The sequence below is a fragment of the Notamacropus eugenii genome, chromosome 1 (genome assembly GCF_028372415.1).
Source record: "Notamacropus eugenii isolate mMacEug1 chromosome 1, mMacEug1.pri_v2, whole genome shotgun sequence".
Lineage (NCBI taxonomy): Eukaryota > Metazoa > Chordata > Mammalia > Diprotodontia > Macropodidae > Notamacropus > Notamacropus eugenii.
This window is the reverse complement of record NC_092872.1, coordinates 670,656,313-670,682,717: the sequence shown is the minus strand read 5'-3', so window position 1 is coordinate 670,682,717 and position 26,405 is coordinate 670,656,313. Positions and strand designations below refer to the sequence as shown.

Genomic DNA, 26,405 nt, shown 5'->3' with positions numbered 1-26,405 from the left:
TACAGCCTAGGTAGTGTCCTAGCATCGTTCAACCAAGTCCAAGCACAGTGCAGGGAGGGACAAAGGTATCGCACTGCAGACCAGACCTACAGAGATGCTCTTGGATGCCAAGTGGTGCCCTGCTTTTTAGCCAAGGACAAGGAAATTGCTCCCTTTGGTTTTGGACTCTCTGAGAAGGAAATTCCTGGCCTTCAGCCCCATGGCATCACAGATAAGAATTTCAGTAGGATAGGAAATGGGACCTTCCCTGCTTTGGCACATTTCCCAGGATCCTCTCTGGCAGACCTTCCTGTACCACTTCGAGAAGGAAGCTTCAGGCATATGGTCTCTCCTTTTTGGTACTCTGGTCTCATCAGGTATGATATCATCCTTTCAATTCTTGGCTTCTGTTTCCCTCCAAAGGAAAGTTTTACATGGTTTCTAGAAAACTATGTGGATATGAGAATCCTTAAAGGATCTATGATTTTAAAAGCATTGGAAACTCCTGGTATGAACTCCTATCTCCTACGTGGATCAAAGCATATCTGTGGCTTAATAGGCGAAGGTGACTCAGGATCCCTCAGTCAGTAAATATAAGAGGTGAGATTTAAATAATAATAGCATTAATGATAATAATAATATGAATAATTCACATATTTGTAATACTTTAAGATTTGCAAAGTTTTTTGCTTACATAATATTTTTAAAAATTCTCACAACAAGCCTATGAGACAGATGCTACTATGAAACCCCATTTTTACTCATGAGAAGATTGAGGCTCTCTGTGTTTAAATGACTCATCCAGTGAGAGACAGTTAATGTCAGTAGCCAATTTTGAATTCAGATCTTCCTGCTTCTGTACCAAGGATTTTATTCACTATGTCTCACTTGGATCAGGTTATGATCCAAGGGCTCCTTTACTTCAAAATCAGGACTCTATCATGTTACGTGATGCTTTCTAGAGACAGGAAGGTGGCATAAAACTTTTTCCATGGCAAAGATCTCAGCCATCTTGTGGTAGCCTCAGTGGTCATACTTCACAGATGATACTTAAGGGAATTTTGGAGCTCAACTCCTTTTTTTTTCTCACTAGGCTTTTCAAGAAACTCATTCGATAGTATTATCTTAAAAATCTTGGCAAGAGCTTCTATTTGGAATTAGATTCAATTGCATGGGACCACTTTATTCTGTACTGCACCTTCTCCCTCCATCTCTTACTTAAAGACTTTTGGCAGAAGAGGAAAGTGCCTCTGCTCATTTTGGCCTGTGGGTCCCCCATCCATCTGTATGACTCATTATAGTGATTTCTGCTTTTGAATTCAGGAGAGAATATCATGCTCAGGAGGCTACTATGAAGAACTATTTGTTTTTTTGTATTCGAGAGTCATTGATATAATGCTAATTTTCATCTGAGGAAATTGGTACTTCTATAACTGTTTCCCTTATCACTTCAGAACTGGAGGTCATGCTTCTCCCCTGAGGATCCCCAAACACTCAACCCACAACACCAACAAGGTTTACCTTTCTCATTCATTCTCACTAACAAATGGACAACATGTAAGTTTCTCATCTTGTATTGCTTAACCTACTGCCATTTTTTTCTTCCAGTGAAGACCCAGAGAAATATTTAGTAGAATTTTTATTTAAGAACCATAATAAGCAACTATAAGCATTGGACTTGTTATGAGAATTTAGCCTCTTCCCCCAGTGAACTGTGTGACCTTGAATAAATTCTCTCTGAGCTTCAGTTTCCTCATATGTAAAATGAGAATAGTAATGATATATATACCTCACAGAGTTTTGTGAGGATCAATGGGATAACGTATGTAAATAGCTTTATAAAGCTAAATGTGATACTACATTTAGTAAATACTAAAATATCTGTGATTTTCTTACAAATTTTAGAAACATTTGGTGTGGGAATTTCCTTTTCCACTGCAGATTGCAACCCATTTTAGGACTTCAGAGCACTCTATTTTTAGAACCAGAAAAGACTGTTAGAGACCATCATCTAACCAATCCTTTATTGTACAGATAAAGAAACTCAAAGAAGGTTCAGAAAACTTAAGTGAACTGCAGGAGATCATACAGGTGGTAGGCATCAGAGATTTTTTTTGCATGGATTATCTGTGCTCAATCTCTGGTAGAGCATTCCAAGCTTGTATTGGTCTGATCAGCCATAGTCGGACACACTGAAACTTGAGTTTATCATGGTGATGTCATTTTGGTTCTCTTGGACAATGAAGGACAACAACCAACCAGCAGAGGTTAGATTTGAATGTAGCACTTCCTGACTTTATGCCCATGGTTCTGTCTAATACAACACACTACTTCTCATGCAAAGCTATATGATTTTGACAATAACAACTTTATGTACAATACTGTAACAAGATCAGTAAGAGAGAGGTAGTGGATCATAGTGGCTGGGCAACAACCCCAAAGTCAGAAAGATCTGAATTCAAGTCCTTTTCAAGGTGGTAGCTTTGTGACCTTAGGCCACTCACTTAACTCCTCCAACACTAAGTTGTAGAGAGGGTGTATCTATTTGTAGAGAAAGTTTCCTCTTCTGGTGGCTCCCTATACCAATGATATCTCAGTTCCAATCCCCATTAACTTCCCCAATGCTAATGAGAATTATCACCCGTATCCCTATTAGAGCTATATGTGTAACTAAATGGATTGAGATGCTAAATGGCATTACCAGAATAAATCATTATTTTTAACTTTTAGTTGAATTCTCCTCTTGGTAAATATTTGCATTGAGCTCAGTGGAATGCTGGTAAAGGTTTAATAACCAGTTCTATGAAGGAAAAACAAAAAGCATGATCAATACAGTTTGGCATTTAATTTCCATTATTAACAATATCACCTTTTAAAGTCTAGATAATCAATAGAACAATGAAGAAAATCTTGATCTGTAGTGTTCGCTGATTTCTGAGATGTAAGTGTTCACACTGAAAATTTGACAGTGGTCTCTGAGAGGGCAGTTAGAGCTGGCTACATCACACTTCTAATTTAGTGTTCTGTCCCTTTACATCCAAGGATATAATTCTCAAAGTCTATTTTCTAAGTTCACAATGACTGAACATTCATTGATAGTCAATTAAATATTTTAAACATCTGAGTTAGGCTTCATGAAAGAAGTCAAATGTAAGAGTGACCTCTGTCCACAGGAAGTTTAAGATGTATTTGGGGAGATGGCACAAATTTTCACAAGTCAGGAATGATAGAATGTGGTAAAGTGTTTAATTGTGGGATGAAGACAATGAGAGAATATGAAGATATATGGGACAAAAGGAAAGAACCAGACCTGTGATGTTATAAATTTAAATTCAAGACATGCACATTATTATGTCTGGAAACTGCATTGACTCTTAAACTTCGAAGAGAGATACAGCTATTTAAATATCCTACATTTGTCCATAGGCTTTCATTGCAAACATACGCAATGGCATAGCAAACAATCACTACTTCTTAGCCTGAGTTAGCTGCTATGAGGAAGGTGGCAGGGGTAGGGTACCTGGGGCCTTGAAGCCACATGTGGCCCTCCAATTCCTCAATTTGTTCTGTGAAGTTTTTGATTTAGTCAAAGGACCTCACTTGAGGACCTAGTGGCCTTGAGGCTGCAGATTCCCCACCTCTGTGACGAGTCTATTCATACTCTCTCGCAGTTGCTACTGCTTGCTACCCTGTTTCTCCGTATCTGGACCAGTACCCTCCACATGGACCTCTAGAATCCGTGATTCCAGTCCTTTGGGAATTTAATATATTCATCATTTGAGTTCTTGCTCTAGGGTCCCTATCCTCTCAATTGGTGCTCCAATTAAGTGCAAATTAGTCAAGAAGTCTAGTAAATTAAAATCTCTTGCTGGCCACAGACCTCAGACTGCTTCACCTTCACTCTTTTATGACTTTTTAAAATTTATTTGAACTTAAATATAAAAAGAAAGAAAAAATTCATTTATATAGCACAGCCCCCCCAAAAGGGATTCAATATGAAACCATGAATCTCCCTTTCACACTGTTTACCTTTTTTTGGAAAGCTACATAATAATTACTACACATTGTTTTCAAAATTATCCTGCTTTTTTGTGCTTCATTCTGAGATTTTTTTCTACTGTGAACCTTTTTTTTCTCTTTCCCTCTGTCCTTCCCTCCCAAGCCCACATTAGAGAAGGTCACCATTTTATGCAAATATGCACATATGTTCTTATACATGTATATATATACATACACATATACACACTTCTATTTACCAATTCTTTATCTGGAGTTGTCTAATATCTTCCTTCACAGGTCCTCTGTAGTTCATCCAAGTATTTATAATATTCAAAATAACTTAGTTGTTCACAGTTGTTCTTTGAACAATATTACTGTTACTGTATACAGTGTTCTTTTGGCTCTACTCATTTCACTCTTCATTATTTCATGCATGTGATTCCATCTTTTTCTAAAATCAAACAGCTCAACACTTCTTACACCACCATAGTATTCTATCATAATCACATACCACACCTTCTTTGGTCATTCCGAACGATGGGCATCGCCTCAATGTCCAATTCTTTGCCACCACAAAGAGAACTGCTATAAATATTTTAAAACATATTGAATGTTTCCCTTCTTCCCTGACCACCTTGGGAAACAGACTTAATAGTAATATTGCTGGGTCAAGGTGTATATACAGTTTTATAACACTTTGGGCATAATTTTACATTGCTCTCCAAAATGAATGGATCAGTTCACAGTTCACCAATAGTACATCAATGACCCAATTTTTCTATGTCCCCCTCCAACATTTGTCATTTTTCCCTTCTATCATTTTATCTTAGCTGGTAAGTGTGAGATGATATCTTAAAGTTGTTTTAATTTTAATTTCTCTAATCAACATTGATTTAGAGCATTTTTTCATATGGCTTTATATATTTTTCATGTCTTTATTGAAAAACTGCCTGTTTCTGTCTTTTAATCATTTGTCAGTTGGGAAGTGATTCATACTCTTATAAATTTGACAAAGTTCTCTCTATATTTGGCATATGAGCTCTTTATCTGAGAAAATATCTATAAATCTTCCCCCTCATCCCATTTTCTTTTTTTCTTCTAATCTTGGCTACGTTAGTTTTATTTGTAACACAACAATATGTCAAAAGATCATACATTGTGACCAAATGGGATTTATACTAGGAATGCAGGGATAGTTAAACATAAGGAAAACTATAAACATAATTGATTATATCAATAACAAATACCATGTGATTATATCAATAGATGCAGAAAATTTTTTTTGATAAAATAAAACACTAATTTTTGTTTAAAAAACTTGAAAGTGAAGGTATAAATGGATTTTTCCTTAAAATTATAGGAAGCATTTACCTAGAACCATCAATAAATATTATTTGTAATAGGTATAAGCCAGAAGACTTCCCAATCAGATCAGGAGTGAAACAAGGATGCCAATTATCACCAATATTGATCAATATTGTATGAGAAATGCTAGCAATAGCAATGAGAAGAAAAATGAATTGAAGGAATTTGAATAGACAATGAGGTAATATGGCTATCTATTTTAGGAAGATATGATGATATACTTGGGAAATCATAGAGATTCAACCAATATCTAAAACTCTTTACCAAGATAAGTTCAAAATCAATATATGACCCAGATATAAAGGGACATATTATAACAAATTAGAACATGGGATATATTACCTATCAGACTTATAGATAGGAGCAAAATTTATTAATAAATAAGAGAGAGTATTATGAGGTGTAAATTGAATAACTTTGATTACATTAAATCAAAAAAAAGTTTTGCACAAATAAAACTTTCATTTTCCATCCAGCTACCTATCACTCTGTTTAATGGCTTCAGCTTCCTCAGAATGACTGCTCCTGATTGGTAAAGATCCAATTTCACTATGGTGCTGTAGATATTCTGACAAATTGCTATCTATGACTGCCAATTCTCTGATGACAATGAGCTGTACTTAATTGACTCTCAGTGAAAATCAGTCAGTCAACAAGCATTCATTAAGCACTTACTATATGCCAGGGACTGTCTAAGCACTGGGAATACAAAGAAAGGTAAGAAACAGTCATTGTCCTCGAGCATCTTATAGTCTAATGGGAGAAACACCATGTAAATCACTAGTTGTGTACCAGATCTACAGAGTCACTATAAGATACTTGAAAGTGGAGGGTGTCTGAAAGGCATACAGTCTTTTGCCATGCTTACATACAAATCCAATTTTAGGTTTGTACCCTCAGAAGGAAGAGGATACAATTCACTAGTACCTAGCATTGTATACACACACACACACATGCACAAACACACACATACAGATTGATGGATATGATTTATAAACCTGTATTTCATATTGGCATGAGGTAGATAGGGGACAAAGACCACATGGTTCAGTGGTAAGAAAGCTAGATTTAAAGCCAGAGGATGTAATTCTGACTCCTGGATCTGCCAAAAAAATGCTCACAGACAAATCTCTAAACCGTAGTTCCTTTATCTGTAAAATGAGATTAAATAAGGTGAACTCTAAGGTGCCTTCTGGTGCTGTCTACTAGAATCCAATGCTTCTAAGGGTGCTATCAATGATTTTCTGGATGAGCTTGCTCAAAACAATTTCTCTAACATGACTTATGCTCACCCTCCCTACCTTTTTTTAACAGTTCCATATTCCCATGCCTCTTCTTTGTCAAACCACGTCTCTCAACTGTAGTGCCCACCTCTACGAAGCATTCCTTGACTTACCTCATCTGGACCTGTTACTTCTACATGAGAATTTTGAAATTATTGATTTATTCCATTGTTGCTTTGCTGCTATGTTTGACTATTTCATATGTTTGGCGTTTTCTTTTTTTTTTTTCTAATTGTAGATTATAATCTCTCTGAGGGTATGAAAGATGATGATTAGTTTTTGTTTCTCCCTTCTAGTTACTCGGTACACTAATTGCCTGTGAAGTACTTGTGGGCTGATGAATTTGTGACTCCAGATTCCCAATTTAAAGCTTTAAAAACACCATTTGTACCTTGTAACATCTTAATATTTTCACTTAAAGGTTTTTCTAATCATTTCTAGCACTCTGTGATTTTAATTTTATCCAGGTTTGCCATAAGTTACCTAATTAGGCTTGATCACTTCTATGTTGCTTATCTCTGTCATACAGGCAACAGCAGTATGTGAAAACAGTAAAACAGAGGGAAGTCATTCATCCTATTCTTTGTCATTGAGTCACTACAGCAAGAGGAAGGAGAGAAGAGTTGAAGTCAAAACAAAGCAGTTTCAAGGTATTTGGATTAGAATGATGGATAATTTGAGCCAAGTGATTACTCCTAAAAGTTTAAAATTATAGCCCTGTTCTCCTGACCACACTGTTGGAACCCTAGGGAATCTCTCTGACCAACTTGATGACATTGATAAATGAAGGCAGGTCCTGTCAAGCTTGTCTGGGTCAGATGGAATCAGGCCATAGCAGTAACTGTGGAGATAAGGAAGGTAGCCAAGGCAAATTGGCATTGAGTGACAATTGAGATTCTGATGAGAAGCATAACCTTTCCCCAAACACACAGCAATTGAATCCAATGAAAAATCTCAAGACTTTCCAAAAATTTCATAATGCTAGATACATTTTAGGGGCTAAGCATGTCTGGAGGCTCATTACAGACACCAAAGCACATGAATTATTAAACATGTCATCTGTGCTATACATCAAAATAGAAAAAAAAAGGAAGTTGAGCAAGAGTTTAGAAAAATGCACAAACATTAAACAGGAAAATATATTTTCCTAGTCGGTGCTTATCTTGTCTGAAGCAGTTTAGAAGTATTTACAAGCTGTGCTAATGATACTGGTTTCTGATGGAAAGGAAGTTCAATAAATCTTGCTACCTTTTGCCTGTCCTTCCTCAAAATTCTCAGCCTGTAGGTTGGTCTCAACAAATCTGACTTAAGGACAGAAACCCCAGGGCCAGACCACTTCACAAATTTGTTATTTATGATGGAATATAGAAAAGAAGTAGCCCTTTTGTAGGGTCTCCACCTTTAACGAACTTTAACCATTGCACGTAGCTAAGAGGGTGTTAGGGAGGGGCCATAATGTTAAATTTAATGTTATGGGAGTTTAACATCAACATCTGGGAGACCTGGGTTCACGCGCTACTTCTGACATACTAACAATGTTACCGAACATCTGTATGCCTCAAGCAACTAACTCCCTAGGATTTATTTAATGATGGGAGTATATATTACAGTTGTTTCTCACACTGATAGAAATCCATATTCCTGCAACATTGCCAAGATAACACTAGGTAGTTAGGACCTTCATGAAGAAAGAAGATCCTTCAAAGAGATCAACAGAGCAAATAAGCAATTTACCCTTCTTAAGGGGAAAAGTCTACTTTCTTCCTCTCCTCTCCTCTCCTCTCCTCTCCTCTCCTCTCCTCTCCTCTCCTCTCCTCTCCTCTCCTCTCCTCTCCTCTCCTCCCCTCCCCTCCCCTCCCCTCCTCCTTCTCCTCCTTTCCTTTCCTCTCCTTTCCTTTCCTTTCCTTTCCTTTCCTTTCCTTTCCTTTCCTTTCCTTTCCTTTCCTTTCCTTTCCTTTCCTTTCCTTTCCTTTCCTTTCCTTTCCTTTCCTTTCCTTTCCTTTCCTTTCCCCTCCTCTCCTTTCCTCTCTTCTCCTCTCTTCTCTTCTCTTCTCTTCTCTTCTCTTCTCTTCTCTTCTCTTCTCTTCTCTTCTCTTCTCTTCTCTCCTCTCCTCTCCTGTCTTCTCTTCTTCCTCTCCTCTCCTCTCCCTTTCCTCTTGCTTTCCTTTCCTCTCCTCTCCTCTCCCTTTCCTCTTGCTTTCCTTTCCTTTCCTGTCCTTCCTTTCCCTTTCCTTTCCTTTCCCTTCCTTTCTTCCTTCCCTCTCTTCTTTCTTTCTTTTCTTATATATGGTTTTCCCATGACTGTTAACCCTTCAAAGATGGGGAAAAATCCAGAATGCTTGCAACAATAAGAGCTGCTGGTGTTTATGTTAGTAATATAGAATTGACTGTGATATTAGGCACATCTGCTTTTAGAATTTCATGCTCTTAATTTAGAAGTGAAATCTATCCACTCATAGTTCTTTCTTAGTCTGACACTCTTCAGAATAACCTAGAACAAATAGGAAGAAGCTGAATTATGACAACTTGTTTTTTCACAAATGTGGGTCATAGAAGTGCAAGTAGTAGAATCAAACCATGGTCAGGGCATGGAGATATTGGAATAAAGTGTTTCATTTTAGCTTAGAACTTTATGGTTTACAAATTCTTTTTACATACATTATGCTACTTGATTGTCATAATATCCCCATAAAGTAAGCAGGCCAAACAGTCATCTTAATATGATGGAAAAACAAGCTGAGGTTCAGAGCTTAGTTATTTGTTACCAACTAGGGAAGCAAGGGCTAAAACCTACATTTTCCAATACTTGATTGTAAATACGTGTTGCTTCTTCCATTAGAATGTGAATCCCTTAAAACAATGGTCTTTTTAAAAATTTTTAGCCATAGAGCTTTTACAAGATAAACATGCTTTCAAATAATAAATGCTTGATAAATGTTTTTCACCCCATTCATTTATTTATTCTTAGTTGGATTCTCTTTCTACTGTGGCATACTGATGCACCTAAGTCAGTATCAACTCACATGGAAAATGTAAATGCAGAAAAAGAGATATATGAACACCTTAAGAATTGTTTGTGTGTTGCCTCCCCCTTTAGAATGTGAGTTTCTTGAGTGCAGAGTATGCTTTTGCCTTTCTTTGTATTCTCAGCACTTTGCACAGTGCCTGATAACATTTTGCTTAGTTGTTTTTCAGTCATGTCTGACTTCGTGATGCTTTGGTGGTTTTCTTGGCAAGATACTGGAGTGCTCTGCCATCTCTTTCTCCAGCTCATTTTAAAGATGAGGAATTAGGGTAAACAGGGTTAAATGAGTTGCTTAGAGTCACACAGCTAGTAAGTGTCTGAGGTCTTATTTGAATTCAAGAAGAGGAGTTTTCCTAGGTCTTGTACTCTAACCACTACACCACCTAACTGCCTGTCTAGTACAGAGTAAATCATTAATAAATGTTTATTGACTGACTGTAAACCAAAGTAGCCTTGAAATTATAAAGTCTCTGATTTTTTCCCCAGGATTCCCCAAATTGTTGTACTACAAAGAAGGGGAGTATTCATTCCGTTCTACGTAGGGAGAATCAGAGAGTGAGTACAGCCCACAGGGCAAAATTAAACAGTTTTTCACCAAGAGGGCAGAATTTATATTTCTGAATCAGTGCGTTCCCCTACAAAATGGTCCCTATGGAAGGTTATAGTCCAGGGGTACCACCATTTCTGAGAACAGATTTGGAGTCCCTTTGGGACAAATGCCTTCAGAGCCTGCTGCACATTATTCATCATTTGACTGTTTAAAGCAGACAAAAGACGCTCCAAGCCAAGTCTCATGAATAAGATGAGGACTAGCCTGGGTTACTGCACCTGGTAAAAAAACACAAGACATCACCCTAAAGTAATGAGAATCATTTTCTTTAGTGGCTCATAAACTGTCTCCAGAAATGGTTTGAGCAACAGCCCTATAATTGAAGCAAGTTTATAGCTTCCCAAGGTGACTACTCTGGAGGGGACAGCACTCTTTCAAATCAATAAATCTAGTGTGCTTGTTTTTGAAAACGTCACTATTGTTATTTTAGGGTATAAATTTATAGTATAAAATAATTTCTAAACCACACCTAAACACAAACGCATAAAGCCTCCTTCTCTGTAAAGGATTTCCCTTCCTAATTTTATTTTTCTCAAGTACTAGTTTACATTCTCCTTTGCAAACTTTCATCCTCTTGAAATTGATTCAAACACTGGTCAATATGCCTTTTTAAGTGCTTACTACTATGTGCCAGGAAAAAAGAAACACAAAATCCTACTATGTGCCAGGACTCTCTGAGTATAGAAAGAAAGGCAAAACATATACACAAACGTACATATGCAAGATACACTTGCATGTATGCATATGTGCATGCATGTATGCATACATGCATATGTATATATATACATATATGTATATGTGTCAATCAAATGGAAGATCATTTCAGATGGAGGGAACTGAGTGGGGGAAGGGGGACTGAGAAAAGCCTCTTGCAGATAGTGGGAACTAAGCTGAGATTTGAAGCAACCTAGGAAATCCAAAAACCAGAGGTGAGAAGAAAAAACTTTGAGCATGGACAATGACCAGTGAAAATTCTAAGAGTCAGGAAAGGAAAAGTTCTATCCAAGGAACATGTATATATTTGTAGATACATATACATATGTATTTATGTATCCAATGTGATCACATACATGTGTATGTATAGATGTGTGTATATATGCATATGTATGTACATACATGCATATAACCAAATATGATCATGTGGGTTTGTGTGCAATACATAAACTGTACATTACACAGTATATACATGTGTACACACATATATATACAACACAACACATATAATTGCATTTTATTATTTGCATATGTGCATGCATGTAATACAAATAATCAAATGCAATTATGTATGCGTGCATGTATATACACACATACATCCATGTGTGCATGCACATGTCTATGAGGGGGCAGTTAGGCAGAATAGCAGAGAGAGTGCTGGGCCTGGAGTCAGGAAGACTTGTCCTCCGGAGCTCAGATCTGACCTCAGATATTTACAAACTGTGTGGCCCTGAGCAAGTCACTTAACCGTGTTTGCCTTAATTCCTTATCTATAAAATTAGCTGGAAAAGGAAACAGAGTCATGAAGAGTTGTACATGACTGAAGCAACTGGACAGCAACAACATAGGTCTATGTGTACAAAAATCACTTGATCGAATGAACATGTGTGTATGCAATTAGAAGTACATGCATATACAAATGCGTAAAATTGCATTTGATCCCTATATATCTCAATATCTACATAAAGCACTTGACAAACCTTAGTGTACTCGATGAATGGTAGCTCTTCTCCATAAACTTGCAACATTCAAGAGAGAGCTGTCAAGTGAAAGAGGCATGAGAATCATAACCCCACTATTTGCTGTTTTCCCCCTCCACCATTCCTATTCATTCGTAAGGCTCTCTGAACCTCTGCCATGAGGCCTCATTGATAGAATAGATTCCAATAAACAATTATTTCAAGGCCTGAAGAAAGAAGGTGCTAGGGGCTTCTCATTTCCTTGGTGCACTACTTTATCCCTACTCAGGCAGGCAACATTTCTTTTCAAATGGTTTCTTTTTGAACGAAGAGGATAAAGGTAGGTTTTTTTGAAGTATAGTTAGTGGGTTTGTACTTCAAACCACTGCCAGGACTGTTAATTATTTCGGGAAACTGTTGAGAAACGTAAAGAGCTCAGGCAATCCTTTTGACAGAAAGGAGAAGGAGGTAGGAAGTAATATTTCAGCTTACAAGAAGGGTGTTTAAAAATGCACAGAAATAGTAAGGAATAATGCATATGGTCTCTCTTTATTCAAATCTAACTTAAGCATCACATGAATGGATTTTTTAAAGGAGTTATATGCTGAAGTGCCTTAGTTTCCATCCCTAAGTACTAAAATAAATTTATTCAATTAATCAATAAATTAAGACATTTATAATATCAAGGTAGTTGCTATTCAATTGTGTCTGACTCTTTGAGACTCCATTCGGAATTTTCTTGGCCCGTATACTGGAATGGTTTGCCATTGTCTTCTCCAGCACATTTTACAAAAGGAGAAAGTGAGGCAAAAAAAAAAAAAAAAAGATTAAGAGACTTGCTGAGCGTCACCTAACTATTCAGTGCCTGAGGCCAAATTTAAACTCACAAAGAGGAGTCTCTCCAGACCCAGCACTCTATCCACTGCCCCACTTGAGGAGATAAACTCCATGACTTCTTACTAGGAAGCCTAAACAGAGTTGGACCAGAGGATGCCAGAGGAACCTGGGCTATTATTATAAACGAGGTAATCCTAGATTTTCTTAAAGCTTCAATTCTGATCATAAGATGAATTAATAATGATACTTTTGGATATTTGTACAGCATTATTCTTCTGAAGATCCCAGGGCAATTTATTGGTATTAACTTGTCGTTCCTCCTATAAGGCAATTTGGAGTCTTTGCCAGAGCATGTCAACAAATGTTTTAGTACAAGGAAACTGGAAAAGCAAGTAGAATTCACCCCACAAAAGCCTCTTAGGGATTTAACTAATTCAAAATGCCTGTAGTAAGTGTGTAAGCAAATGTCTGGTGAAAGCAGCCAGCCCAACCAAAGAGAATAATAGGTTCCATTTGTCTCTCATGATACTTCTGGGTGATCTTCAAGGAGATCTAAGAAGTAGTGCCTTAGTAATACAATAAATGGTTGCCATAGCCTTGGCCCCTATGGCACAATGAGGAGGAGACATTTAAGAGGCAGTTATATGAAGCTATAAAAAAATATCATTTGCAGAGAAAGCATTAGTTCTAAGATTTCTTAGAAAAAATAAAAAAAAAAAGAGGAAGGTGGTTCAAGTTGTTTTAATTATACAGTGAGGATGTTTGACCTGTCTAAAATGCTCCACTCAGGTCAAAGTTCACATGGCCAGGGAATGGCAAAAACAGAAAGATAACTAGATCGTCTACTTCTATTCTTTCAAAATCTGATCCCTACTCCAAGAACTTATAATATCAGCACCAATGTTTCATAAATCTTTACAAAATAATATAGACATTTGATAATGACTAAAAAAGACACTCATTAAAGAAGCCCTCTAACTTTTATTGCAGCAATTTATTTACTTTGTTTTTTATTTTTCCACCAAATAAGAATGAATGGTTTAATTGGAAAAGCTGGAGGTTGCATGTGTTTGTATACACATACACACATGCATACATATGTGTAGATATATGTATATGTGTATAGCATATATATATATATATATGTATCTATCTATTTATCTATCTACCTAATGCCCAGTGGGCCTGAAGTTAGAAAGACTCATCTTCCTGAGTTTAAATAAGGTCTCAGACATTACTAGCTATGAGACCCTGCGTGAGTCACTAAACCTTGTTTGCCTCAGTTTCCTCATCTGTATATGTGGAGAAGGAAATGCAAACCACTCCATTATCTTTGCCAAGAAAAGCACAGAAGGGGTCATGAAGAGTCGGATATGACTGGGAAATGACTGAACAACAATACATATGTATAGTGTGTGTGTGTGTGTGTGTGTGTGTGTGTGTGTGTGTGTGTGGAGAGGGAGAGAGGTAGAGGGGGAGGGAAAGAGAAAACATTACAATGAACACCTGTACTCCCCCGATTTCACTAGAAGTTGGAGTCTGAGCAACCTATCAGACCAAATACTGTGTCCATTTCTCTCAATTCTAAGACAGACAGTCACTCCTTTCAAGCACATCATGGATATAGTGAAAATGTATATACTTAATACCATAGAATTAACTTAATCATAAGGTTTTTTTATTGACTTTAAAAAAATAAATTCTATTTTCTTTATGGTGAGTCATTAATAGACGATGGGAAAAATGCAAAGCTTTGCGTAAGGAAGAGGTCAGTTCAAATCCTAACTCTAACACTTTCTAGTTGGGTGACCCTGGGTAATTTTACTCACTAACCAATTCTGAATCACTGATCTAAGGTGTACTGAGAAGGGGAACTGCATCCAGGAGTAGCTTTCTTAGAGTAAAGGTCTATTATAGACCTTGGGCAGTGAAGTGAAGAAAAATTCAGAAAGAAAAAATGGTGATTCAGATCACAGTGGCAGAGAAAGATCTCAGTTTTGGCTTCTAACCCATTATGAAGAAGGACTGTAACAGGAATCCCAGATCAAAGGGAAGCCTGCAGATCCTGCCTGTCACTCTAAAGGAGGAGGCCTTCCTAACTGATTCATAGTGGTTGAGTCTAGCAGCTGTCTATTGTTTCTCAGACACAAACCCAGGTCAGGTACTTGCAGAACTTAAACATGACATACTAATGAGACTTTGTTCTAGATTAGAACACATTGGGATAACTGAAAGGTTTCAGGTCCCTAACCTTAATCCTAGAATGTATCTTACACATACATGCCTACTAAACACATTTCACATTAGCCATGTTGCACAGAAGAATTATAACAAAATGGGAGAAATCATGAGAAAGAAAAGAAAGATAAAATAAAGCAAAAAAGAAAATAGTCTTCATCACTCTGCATTCTGACTCCATAGTTCTTTCTCTGAATGTGGATATCATTTTCCATCCTTTGGAATTGTTTTAGGGCCTTGCCTTGCTGAGAAGGACTAAGTCTATCAAAATCAGTCATCTCCCACTGTGTCTGTTTCTGATTCTGTTTGCTTCACTCAGCATCAGTTCACATATGTCTTTCCAGGATTTTCTGTAGTCTGCATGTTCATCTTTTCTTATAGCACAATACAATTCCATTACATTCATATTTCAAAATGTTTTCAGTCATTCCTCAATTGATGGACATTGCCTTGATTTCCAGTTCTTGGCCACCACAAAAAGAGTTGCTATAAATATTTTTGTACATGTGGGACCTTTTCCCATTGTTCTGATCTCTTTGGGGTACAGGCCTAGAAGTGGTATTGCTGGGTCAAAGGGTATGCATATTTTTATGGCCCTTTGGGCACAGATCCAAATTGCTCTCCAGAATGGTTGGATCAGCTCACAGCTGCACCAACAAGGATTTAGTGTTCCAGTTTTCCCACATTTTCTCCAACATTTATCATTTTCCAGTTTTGTCATGTTAGCCAATCTGATAAGTATGGTGTGGTACCTCAGAGTTGTTTTGATTTGCATCTCTTTAAGCAATAGTGAATTAGTATATTTTTTCACATGACTATAGATAACTTTGTTGGGATTGGAAGCTCAATTCCGTGTGGACGGTCTCGGGCGGGTAAAAGTGGGACTTCTAAATCTTAGAGTCTTACGAGGCCCTCCATGAACAGCGGGGATTCGAGAAGGTCAGACTGAGCTAGCTCGGCTAGCTCGGGTATTTCCGCCTCTCCCCGGGAGATACGTGATGGGTGGAGTCTCCCTGCCCTCGAGGTCGTCCCGGATTGGAGCACACCTAGTTACCTAACAGCACGGTATTGAGATGCAAACTGTGCGGCTGAAGGTTAAGTAGGATTGAGGAAGCCGGAAAGCTCTCTTAGCACGTGTGGAGCCAAAGAGGACAGTAGGCTCCGCTTCTTTTCTTTCCTCTCTCCCCTCCCCCTCTCTCCCTGCTTGTACTTCTACTTCCAATCCCTTAAGCTTAGCCTCCTTAGGAAATCTCCCCCTCTTCCTCCTAAGGAAGACCCCCCTGCACTTGTAACCCAGACCCTGAAATAAAGCTCAACCCCTGTTTGACTCTGGAACGTCCTTTCTCTCATATGTGCATCCGGCGTGGCCAGCCGAAGACCTCGGAGGTGAGGTAAGAAAGACTTGGGTAGCCCAATACAGGCCTCTAGGCTTGGCATAACTTTAATTTCTTCCTCTGAAAGCTGTCTGTTTATATCTTTTGATTATTTATCAATTGGAGAATGACTTGCATTCTTGTAAATTTGACTCAGATCTGTATATATTTTAGAAATGAGGCCTTTATCAGAGACATTGGTTGTGAAAATTTTTTCCCAGTTTTCTGCTTCCTTCCTAATCCTGATTGCATATAATGTAATTTAATGTAATAAAATTATCTGTTTTGCATTTCATAATGTTCTCTATCTCTTTTTGTCATACATTCTTCCATTCTCCATAAATCTGACAAACTATTCCTTGCTCCCCTAATTTGTTTATAATATCAGCCTTTATACCTAAATTGTGTATCCATTTGAACTTTATTTTGGTGGAGAATATATTTTAAAAAGGCAATGACTCCATGAGATGCTAAGATATACCAAAACAAATTGTAAAAACTGAAAAATAAAAGAAAACTTAAGTTGTCTCAGAAAAAAAAACTGACTTGGAAATAAAAGATCAAGGAGAAAAAAATACAAATAATTGTACTATCTGGAAGCCATGTACCTCCCCCCCCCCGCAAAAAAGTTCTTAGACATCCTATTTCAAAAATATTTGGAAAAAAAATCACCCTTAAAAATATAATCACTCTTAAAAGCAGAGAGAAATATGCAATTAGAATCCACTGATCACCTCCTGAAAGATCTGTCTGTGTTCATCCTTCATTGTCAAAGAAGACCATGCCATTGAAGAAATGATGACATGACTTGCACTTGACTTTGTTTTGAGTGAGGGAAGGCTGTGCAGGTCACCAGCCTCATTTCTCCTCCTGAGTCATCTGAATCCATTGACCAGATATTCATCGGGATGACTGGAAATGGCCCAGGATGCACTGGGAGACCTTGGCCTATTCAGGTACTCACTTAAAGTGAGGTGAATAGGCGTCTTTAAGAAGTAAACAGGGAATGGCCCTTTTAATGAGCAAAAGAAAAAAAAATAAGTAAAAGGAGCTGGGTGGGAAAGAACAACAGTTACTATTGATAATCATTCTAAAGCCAGGAGTGTCCAGAAAAGAGTCCTCAAGTGAAGTTTGGGCAGGGATCTATTGTTGTGCAATGTATGGGCTTCAGAGTGCTTCCTGAAAGAAAACCCAAAATGAAAAGTTCTACAAACATTATAGAAAAAATTAAGAGTTTTTTAGATCAAGCAAAACATGCTGCAAGCAGGCAGAAAGAAAAGAAAATCAAGCCTTGAGGAGCCACAGTCAGAATTTCACATGATTTAGCAGCCACCATTTTGATAAACCGAGAGCTTGTAATAAGATATTCCAAAACTTGAAGGAAATAGGTTTGTAGACAAGAAAAACTTGCCTAGCAAATTGATTGTAATCATATAAGGGACAAAATGGATCATTACTGAGAGGACTTCCAAGCATTTATTTTATTTTGAAACAGAACTGCACTGAAATTTTGAATTATAAGAGAATTATTAAAAGGTAAACAGGAATGAACAATCATAATAAACTAAGCAAGGATAAACTGCTTACATTCTATATGGGGAGATAATACATGTTTCCCTTGTGAATTTTATGAACAGTGTTCGTGGAGGGAGTCTAATTTGACAGAAGGAAGTGATTTTGTTGGCTTTAATCTTAAAAGAACAATGGGAAGAAAGAGAAGAGGAAGATACTAGGAGGAAAAGGGAAAGGAAAGTTAGGTAAAATTATTTTACGCAATTAGGACAGAAAAGTAGATATCAATATGAACAAAGAGGAAGTTGGGGGAGGCAGTGGCTGACAGTTGAACCTTATTTTTATCTTAACTCATCAAAAGAAAGAAGAAAACTCCACCATTTCCACACTACACCCCCATATAGAGGTTGAGTAAAAACATGATATTTTACCCAACAAGGAAACACTAAGAAAAAGGGAAACAGGAGAAGGTAAGATGAGAGGAAGGCAGATTAAGGCAGGGCTGAGTTCTAATAAAAAATGCTAAGTAATTGTATACAAAAATCCTTACAGATATTTGAGGTAGCAAAGAATGGGAATCTGAAGAGGTACCTATAAAATGAGGAATGACTGAACAACTTACAGTATATGAATGTAATGGAATATTGTTGTGCTATAAGAAATGATGTTCCCCAATTGATTAGTGGTCAAAGAATATGAGCAGACGTTTTCGGAGGAAGAAATTAAAGTTGTCTGCAGTCATATGAAAAAATGCTCTAAATCACTATTAATTAGAGAGATGCAAATCAAAACAACTCTGAGGTACCACATCACACCTATCAGACTGGCTAACATGACAGAACAGGAAGACAATAAGTGATGGAGAAGATGTGGGAAAGTTGGAACACTAATTCCTTGTTGATGGAGCTATGTATGAGCTGATCCAGCCATTCTGGAAAGCAATTTGGAACTATACCCAAAGGGCTATAAAAATGTGCATACCTTCTGACCCAGCAATACCTCTTCTAGGGCTGTATCCCAAAGAGATCATAAAAATGGGAAAAGGTCCCACATGTGCAAAAATATTTATAGCAGCTCTTTTTGTGGTGGCCAAGAATTGGAAATTGAGGGCATGCCCATCAATTGGGGAATGGCTGACCAAGGTGTGGTATATGAATGTAATGGAATACTATCGTGCTATAACAAACGACGAACAGTTGGCCTTCAGAAAAACCTGGAAAGACTTACATGAACTGATGTTGAGTGAAATGAGCAGAACCAGGAGAACAGTATTCATTGTAACAGCCCCAATGTGCAAGGACTGTTTCTGATGGACTTAGCCCTTCACAACAATGCAAGGACTTTAAAAGTTCTCAAAGGACTCTTGGGGCAAAATGCTATCCATATCCAGAGAAAGAACTATGGAATCAGGGATGCAGAATGGAGCAGACTATTTTTTGCTTGCATTAATTTTTCTTTCTCATGGTTTCTCCCATTTGTTTTAATTTGTCTATGCAACATGACTAATGTGAAAATGTATTTGTTAAGAATGTGTGTGTAGAACCCATATAGGATTGCATACCATCTTAGAGAGGGAGTGGGGTTGAGGGGGACAAAACTGAAAACTTATGGAAGTGATTGTTGAAAACTGAAAACAAACAAATTAATTAAGTTAAAAAAGAAATGATGACAGAGATGACTTCATGGAAACCTGGAAAGACTTGCATAAACTGATGCAGAATGAAATGAGTAGAAAAAGGAGAACGATTTCATAAAACATTGTCAAGATAGTAAGCAAATTAATTTGAAAGAATTAGGAACTCTGGTCATGATTCCAGAGGACTAATGTTGAAATGTGCTACCTACCTCCTGTTAGAGAGGTAAAGGACTTAAAATGCAGGTAAACACATACTCACATAAATGCACATACATGTATATATAGTATTTACATACACACATATTTTATCATGTATGTCATATTATGTATAATACACATAAATGTGTGTATGTATATATGTATTTATCGTTAGGAAATGACATGCAGAAGTTTTTTATTATCCTTTTTTTCAAAGTATTTTTTAAATTACATGTAAAGGTAATTTTTGACATTCATTTTTAAAATTTAGTTCCAAATTATCTCCTTTCCTTGCACTTATAGCCCCTCCCTAAGATGACAAACAATTCAATATAGATTATAAACATATTTCCACTTTAGTCATGTAGTGAAGAAAAAAACAGACAAAAACCAGCTACCCCAAAACAAACTAAGCATGCACAAAAAGAAAAAAACACTGAAGCATAGCATTTTCCATCATATGCCCTTCAGAAGTATCTTAGATGTTTGTATTGAGTATAGTTATGTCATTAACAAGTGATCATTGTACAATTGTTATTACTTTGTATAATGTACTACTTCTACTCACTTCACTTTGCATCACTTTGTGTCTTTCCAGTTTTCTTCTGAAAGCATCCTGCTTATCATTTTTTTTAATAGCACAATAGTATTCTATTATAACCATATACCACAATCTGTTCAGTTATTCCTCAGTTGATGGGCAGTACCTCAATTTTGGCTCTTTGCCATGACAAAGAGACATAGATACTTTTGTGACCATAGGTCCTTTTCCATTTAAAATGGACATGTTTGCTTTACAGACTCAGTAATGATATTGCTTTGTCAAAGAGTATAGATGGTTTTATAGCCCTTTGGGCATAGTTCCAAATTATTCTCCAAAATGGTTGCATCAATTCCCAACTCCAACAATGTATTTTCCTACATCTCCTCCAAAATTTGTCATTTTCTCTTTTTGTCATATTAGCCAATCTGAGAAGTGTGAGGTGGTACCTCAGAGTTGTTTTAATCTGGAATTTTCCAATCAATAGTGATTTAGAACATTTTTTCATATGACTATAAATAGTTTTGATTTCTTCATCTGAATATTGCCTGTTCATATGCTTTTACTATTGATCAGTTGGGAAATGATTCATAATCTTATACATTGATTCAGTTCTCTATATATTTGAGAAATTAGGATTTTATGAGTGAAAATTGATGTAAAAAATTCCCCCAACTTTCTGCTTTTCTTCTAATCTTCACTGCACTAGCTTTTTTTGGAGGGGTGGGGGTGGCAAACATATTATATAATATAATACTCTCTATCTCATGTTTGGTCATGTATCCTTTCCTAATCCATAGATCTGACAGGTAAACTATTCCATGCTGCCCTAATTTGCTTAAGGTAGCACCCTTTATGTCTAAATCATGTGCCCAGTTTACCCTTATCATAGCGTATAGTGTGAGATGTTGGTGTATAACTAGTTTCTTCCAAATTTCTTTCCAATTTTTCCAGCAAATAGTGAGTTCTTTTCCCAAAACCAGGATCTTTATATTTATCAAATATTGTCTTACTATGGTAATTATCTACACTACACAATAGTGTACCCAATCTATTCCAAAGTTCCACCTCTCTATCTCTTAGCCAGTATAAGATTGTTTTGATGATTACCACTTTATAATACAGTTTGATATATGGTATGGCTTGATTATTTTCCTTAACATGTTTTTCATTAATTCCCTTGATATTCTTGACTTTTTGTTTTTCTACATTAATTTTGTTAGTTTTTTCTAGCTCTATAAAATATTTGCTTTTGGTAGTGTGATTGGTATGGCATTGAATAAGTAAATTAATTTAGGTAGAATTAATTTCTTATATTGGCTCAGTCTACATGTGAACAATTAATATTTTCCAACTGTTCAGATCCAACTTTAATAGTGTGAAAAATATGTTCATATGGTTCCTTAGTTTGTCTTGGCAGGTAGACTCCCAAATGTTTTATAAGTGGAATGTTTTAAGTGGAATTTCTCTTTCTATCTCTTGCTGATGGAGTTTGTTGATAATATATAGAAATGTTGATGATTTATGTGGATTTGTTTTATATCCTGCAACCTTAATAAAGTTGGTGATTATTTTGCATAGCTTTCTTAGGTGATTCTCTAATTCTCTAACTATACCATCATGTGAACTGCAAAAGAAATGATGGTTTTATTTCCTCATTAGTTATTCTAATTCCTTCAATTTCTTTTTCTTCTTGTATTACTATAGGTAGAATTTCTAGTACAATATTAAATTGTAGTGATAATGGATGTTCTTGCTTCACCTCTAATTTTATTGGGAAGGATTTCATCTTATTTTTAATACAGACTATACTTGCTGATAGTTTTAGATAAAAACTGCTTATTATTTTAAGGAAAACCATTTATTCCTATGCTTTAATAGAAATGAGATATATTTTGTCAAAAGCTTTTCTGTATCTACTGAGATAATCATATTATTTCTGTTGGTTTGTTATTGATAGAGTTCCTACTATTGAGTCAACTCTGCTTTTGTATAAATATCACTTATTCATAGTGTATGATCTCTGTGATATATTGCTATAATCTCTTATTGGTATTTTGTTTAAGAAATTTACATCAGTATTCATTAGGGAAATTTCTCTATAGTTTACTTTCTCTGTTTTTGCTCTTCCTGGTTTAGGTACCATCACCCTATTTGTGTCATAAAAAAGAATGTTGGAGAACTCCATCTTTGCCTGTTTTTCCAAATAGTTTATATAGTATTAGAATTAGTTATTCTTTAAATGTTTGATAGAATTCACCTTTGAATCCACTTAGTCCTGGAGATTTTTTCTTTGCTATTTCATTGATGGCTTGTTCAATTTTGTTGTTTGTTTTTACCAAGAGAGAGTTATTTAACTATGCTATTTCCTCTTCTTTTCATATGGGCAATGCATATACATATATATATACACACATATATATGTATATGTGTGTATGTATGTATATATGTGTGTATTTGTATATGTACATTATATATATTTATACATATATACACATACATATATTAGTCATTCTTTTCACTTAGATTGTTAGATTCATCGGCATATAATTGAGTAGAATAGCTCTTGATAATTGCTTTAATTTCCTCTTCATTATTGGTGAATTCACCATTTTTATTTTTGATTCTGAAAATTTGGTTTTCTTTTCTTAAAATCAAATTAATGAACAATCTATCTATTTTATTGTTTTTCCCCATAAAACCAGCTCCTACTTTTATTTATTAGTTCAATGGTTTTCTTAAATTTAAGTTTTATTCATCTCTCCTTTTATTTTCAGTACTTCTAATTTGGTATTTAATTAGGGATTTAAATTTTTTTCTGGTTTTTTACTTGTATGTCCAGTTTATTGAGCTGATCTTTCTCTATTTTATTGAAATAATTATTTGGGAGCAGCTAGGTGAATAGAGTAGCTTGCTTTCTGTAAGCACCTTCTTTTTATCCTCTTCCTAGTCCACTTCCCTGAAGTATAAGATGCATTTTTATACACAAAGGGGTGTCAATGTTATTCCCTCTTTCAGTCAATTCCAGTGACAATAAGGTTCAGGAATTGCCATGCTTTCCTTCCACTGTAAAGACTATTTTCATGCCTCTTTTAGGTGGGCTAATTTACCCTCATTCTACTTCTCTCTTCCCCTGTCTACTAGTGCATCCTCTTTCTTATCTTTTATTATTATTATTATTTTTGGATATTATCCCATCATAGCCAACTTATTACCTGTGCCCTCTGTTTATGCATATTCCTTTTAACTCTCCTAATCATGCTAGAGTTCCTAGGAATAAAAAGTATCATTTTCCCATATAAGAATGTAAACATTTAGCCTTATTGAAATATTTATGAATTTTCTTTCCTATTTTTCTTTTCCTTTTTCTCTTGCGTTTTATATTTGAAAACCATATTTTCTATTCAATTCTTGTCTTTTTATCAGGAAAGTTTGAAAGACCTCTATTTTATTGAATATCCACTTTTTCCTTTTAGTTTTGCTGGGTAGCTGATTCTTGGTTATAATCTTTGCTTGTTTTCTCTTAAAAATATCATATTCCTCACTCTCTGATCCTTTGCTTAAGAACCTGATTAATACTGTGTTATCCTGACTGTCCATGATATTTGCATTGTTTCTTCCTGAATGCTTGTAATATTTTCTCCTTTACCTGGGAACACTGGAATTTGACTACAAAATTCATGAGTGTTTTCATTTTGGGATGTCTTTCAGGAGGTGATTGGTGGATTTTTCCAATGATTATTTTACCCTCTGGTTCTAGGATATCAGGGCAGTTTTCCTTAACAATTTCTTAAAATATGATGTCTAAGCTCTTTTTTTTTGTTGTTGGTCATAGATTGCAGGCAATGAAATAATTCCTAAATTATCTCTCATGGATATACTTTCCAGGTCAGTTATTTTTCCAATGAAATATTTTCCAATTTTTTCTATTTTTTTATTCTTTTGGTTTTATTTGATTGCTTCTTAATGCCTCATGGAGTCACTGATTTCCACTTGTCTAGTTCTAACTTTTAAGTAGCAATTTTCTTCAGTGAGCTTTCGTACCTCCTCTTCCATTTGCCCACCTTCCCCCTTATTTTTGTGCTTCCTTTACCAAGCTTTTGGCTCATTTTAAATGATTATGTTTTATCACTCTCATTTCGTCTCCCATTTTTCCCCTTTGTCTTGCATTTGATTTTTAAAGTCCTTTATGAGTTTGTCCAGTCAATTTATTTTTTGTCTGAGACCAGTTCCTTTTTTTCTTTGAGACTTTACATGTAGCCGTTTGACATTATTGTCCTCTTTTAGTTTATGTTTTCTCTTCTTCCCTGTCACCATAGTAGCTTTCTATAGTTTGGCTCTTTTTCTGTGCAATTGCTCATTTTCCAGTCTATTTGTATGATCTAAGAAGAGTAATTTCTCTCCTGACCTGTGCTATGCTTTGTGCCTTCTGACCTGTTGTCTTACCCTTTACGGTCTGCAGTCTAAGAGCTCTGGAAGTCACTACTGCTTGCTTGCCAACGCACTGGTGATTTGGCTTCTCAGGGTGCATTCTGCAGCTGGCTTTCTGGACATGCTGCTGGCTTACCAAGGTAGGTTCTACACTGGACTGCATTCCACTCTCATCCCAGTGAGACAGAGCTTTTCTGTTGACCTTTGAAGGTGACTTGGACTGAAATAGTATTTCATCTGCCCCTTTTTGGGCTCTGCTGCTCCAAAGTTCATTTTGAAATGATATTTTTATGTTATTTGGAGGGAAATTTTGAGATTCAAGTGAGGCCCTCCCTTTACTTCTTTGTCTTGGCTCTTCCTCTTTCAACTACATATGTTTTCTTTTTTTTTAACGCTGTTTTTATTTTTCCTTCATTCTTCGTAATTAAGTGTGGGAAGTAGAAAGGAGAAAAGCAGACTTTTGTTGAATGGAATATTTTTTTTTGAAGTTCATATATATATTCTCAATCCCTATTAAAAGGAAAGTCAAATAAATATGTTTTAACTTTGAAACTACTTTATTGCATTCATACCAGCAGCAGCCTTTTCTGAGAGGTTGGGTTTGTCTCTAATCTAGATCACTGATTATTTGAGATGATCCTATGAAGAAGCAGTATACAGCTACCCAGCCTTATGGCAAACTTTAGTTTAAAAAAATCTTTCTAATTAAAGCCTGTGCTTCTCTGCATAAAGGCCAAGGGTGCTATTTTAGGACTGCTATGCCCTTCTAAGGAACCATGGGGTCCTTCTGACATTAGTACTCCTTGCAAGATAAAGGCTGTTGTTGCTATGGAGATCACTAAGCAGGCAAGCTCTCTGACACTAGCTGGGACCCTCAAGACTGCAATAGGAGATAGTGGTTCCCACAGATGGACATAACTGCTCTGTTTACACTAGGCTAAAAATACAAGATCACTTTTATTAAAGGGTAAAAAAAAAATGAAATCCACAGTATCACCATTAAAGCAAAGATTCTATAGACATCACAGTTTGACAAAGAACAGGTTTTAATCAGTAGATCTGCAGTGGTTTTGTTAGGCATTGGTCTAATGAAAAAATTGGAAAGAAAGGGGAAGAAGAATACACTAGGAAAGGAGGGAAATGAAGGTTAGGGGAAATTATATCGCACAATGAGGAAATGGAAAAAAAACTCAACAATACCTTGGTCCCAGAAATTTTTAAAGCTACTAGAGATTTTCTCATTGCTATTTCTGGTGAGCTCATAAAATGACTGGTGGTATTATCACCCAGATCCTTTCATAATTTGTGATTTAATCCACACAATTTCTCCCTGCATAAATGCAAGTGGTAACTCCTTGATATACGTTTTTTTGTGTTCTTTTTGAGGCAATCATGGTTAAGTGACTTGTCCAGGATCACAAAGCTTAGTAAGTATCTGAGGCCAAAGGGGGTTATTTTGATGAATTGCTACAGGTAAAAAAAATAGTATCTGATGACGTGGGAGAATTTTCAGGAAACCAAGGTTACTTCTATACCACAATGTGGAATCAGAGAATGATTCTAGCAGAGGAACATGGATGTTATTTTTTTTTTAAAAAATCCTGTCAGGTGTAAAATATAAACACATTGGAATGAGCTTCTTTAAAAAGAAAAGGTTCAGATTTGTTCCATGTGACTCCAAATAGTTGTTAGAGCAAGAGCTCCA

At 36.2% G+C, this 26,405-nt stretch overlaps 2 long non-coding RNA genes across 2 annotated transcripts in view; one reads left to right on the top strand and one right to left on the bottom strand.

Annotated features, from left to right (window-relative positions):
* LOC140521100 (uncharacterized) overlaps window positions 1-26,405 on the top strand; it is a 129,423-nt gene that overhangs the window by 16,303 nt on the left and 86,715 nt on the right. Inside the window, exon 2 of the long non-coding RNA XR_011972796.1 lies at window positions 7,156-7,276. This is a non-coding gene — a long non-coding RNA (uncharacterized lncRNA). The remainder of the gene's footprint in view (window positions 1-7,155; window positions 7,277-26,405) is intronic.
* Window positions 1-26,405, bottom strand: part of LOC140521101 (uncharacterized) — a 40,452-nt gene that overhangs the window by 9,503 nt on the left and 4,544 nt on the right. The window lies entirely within an intron of this gene.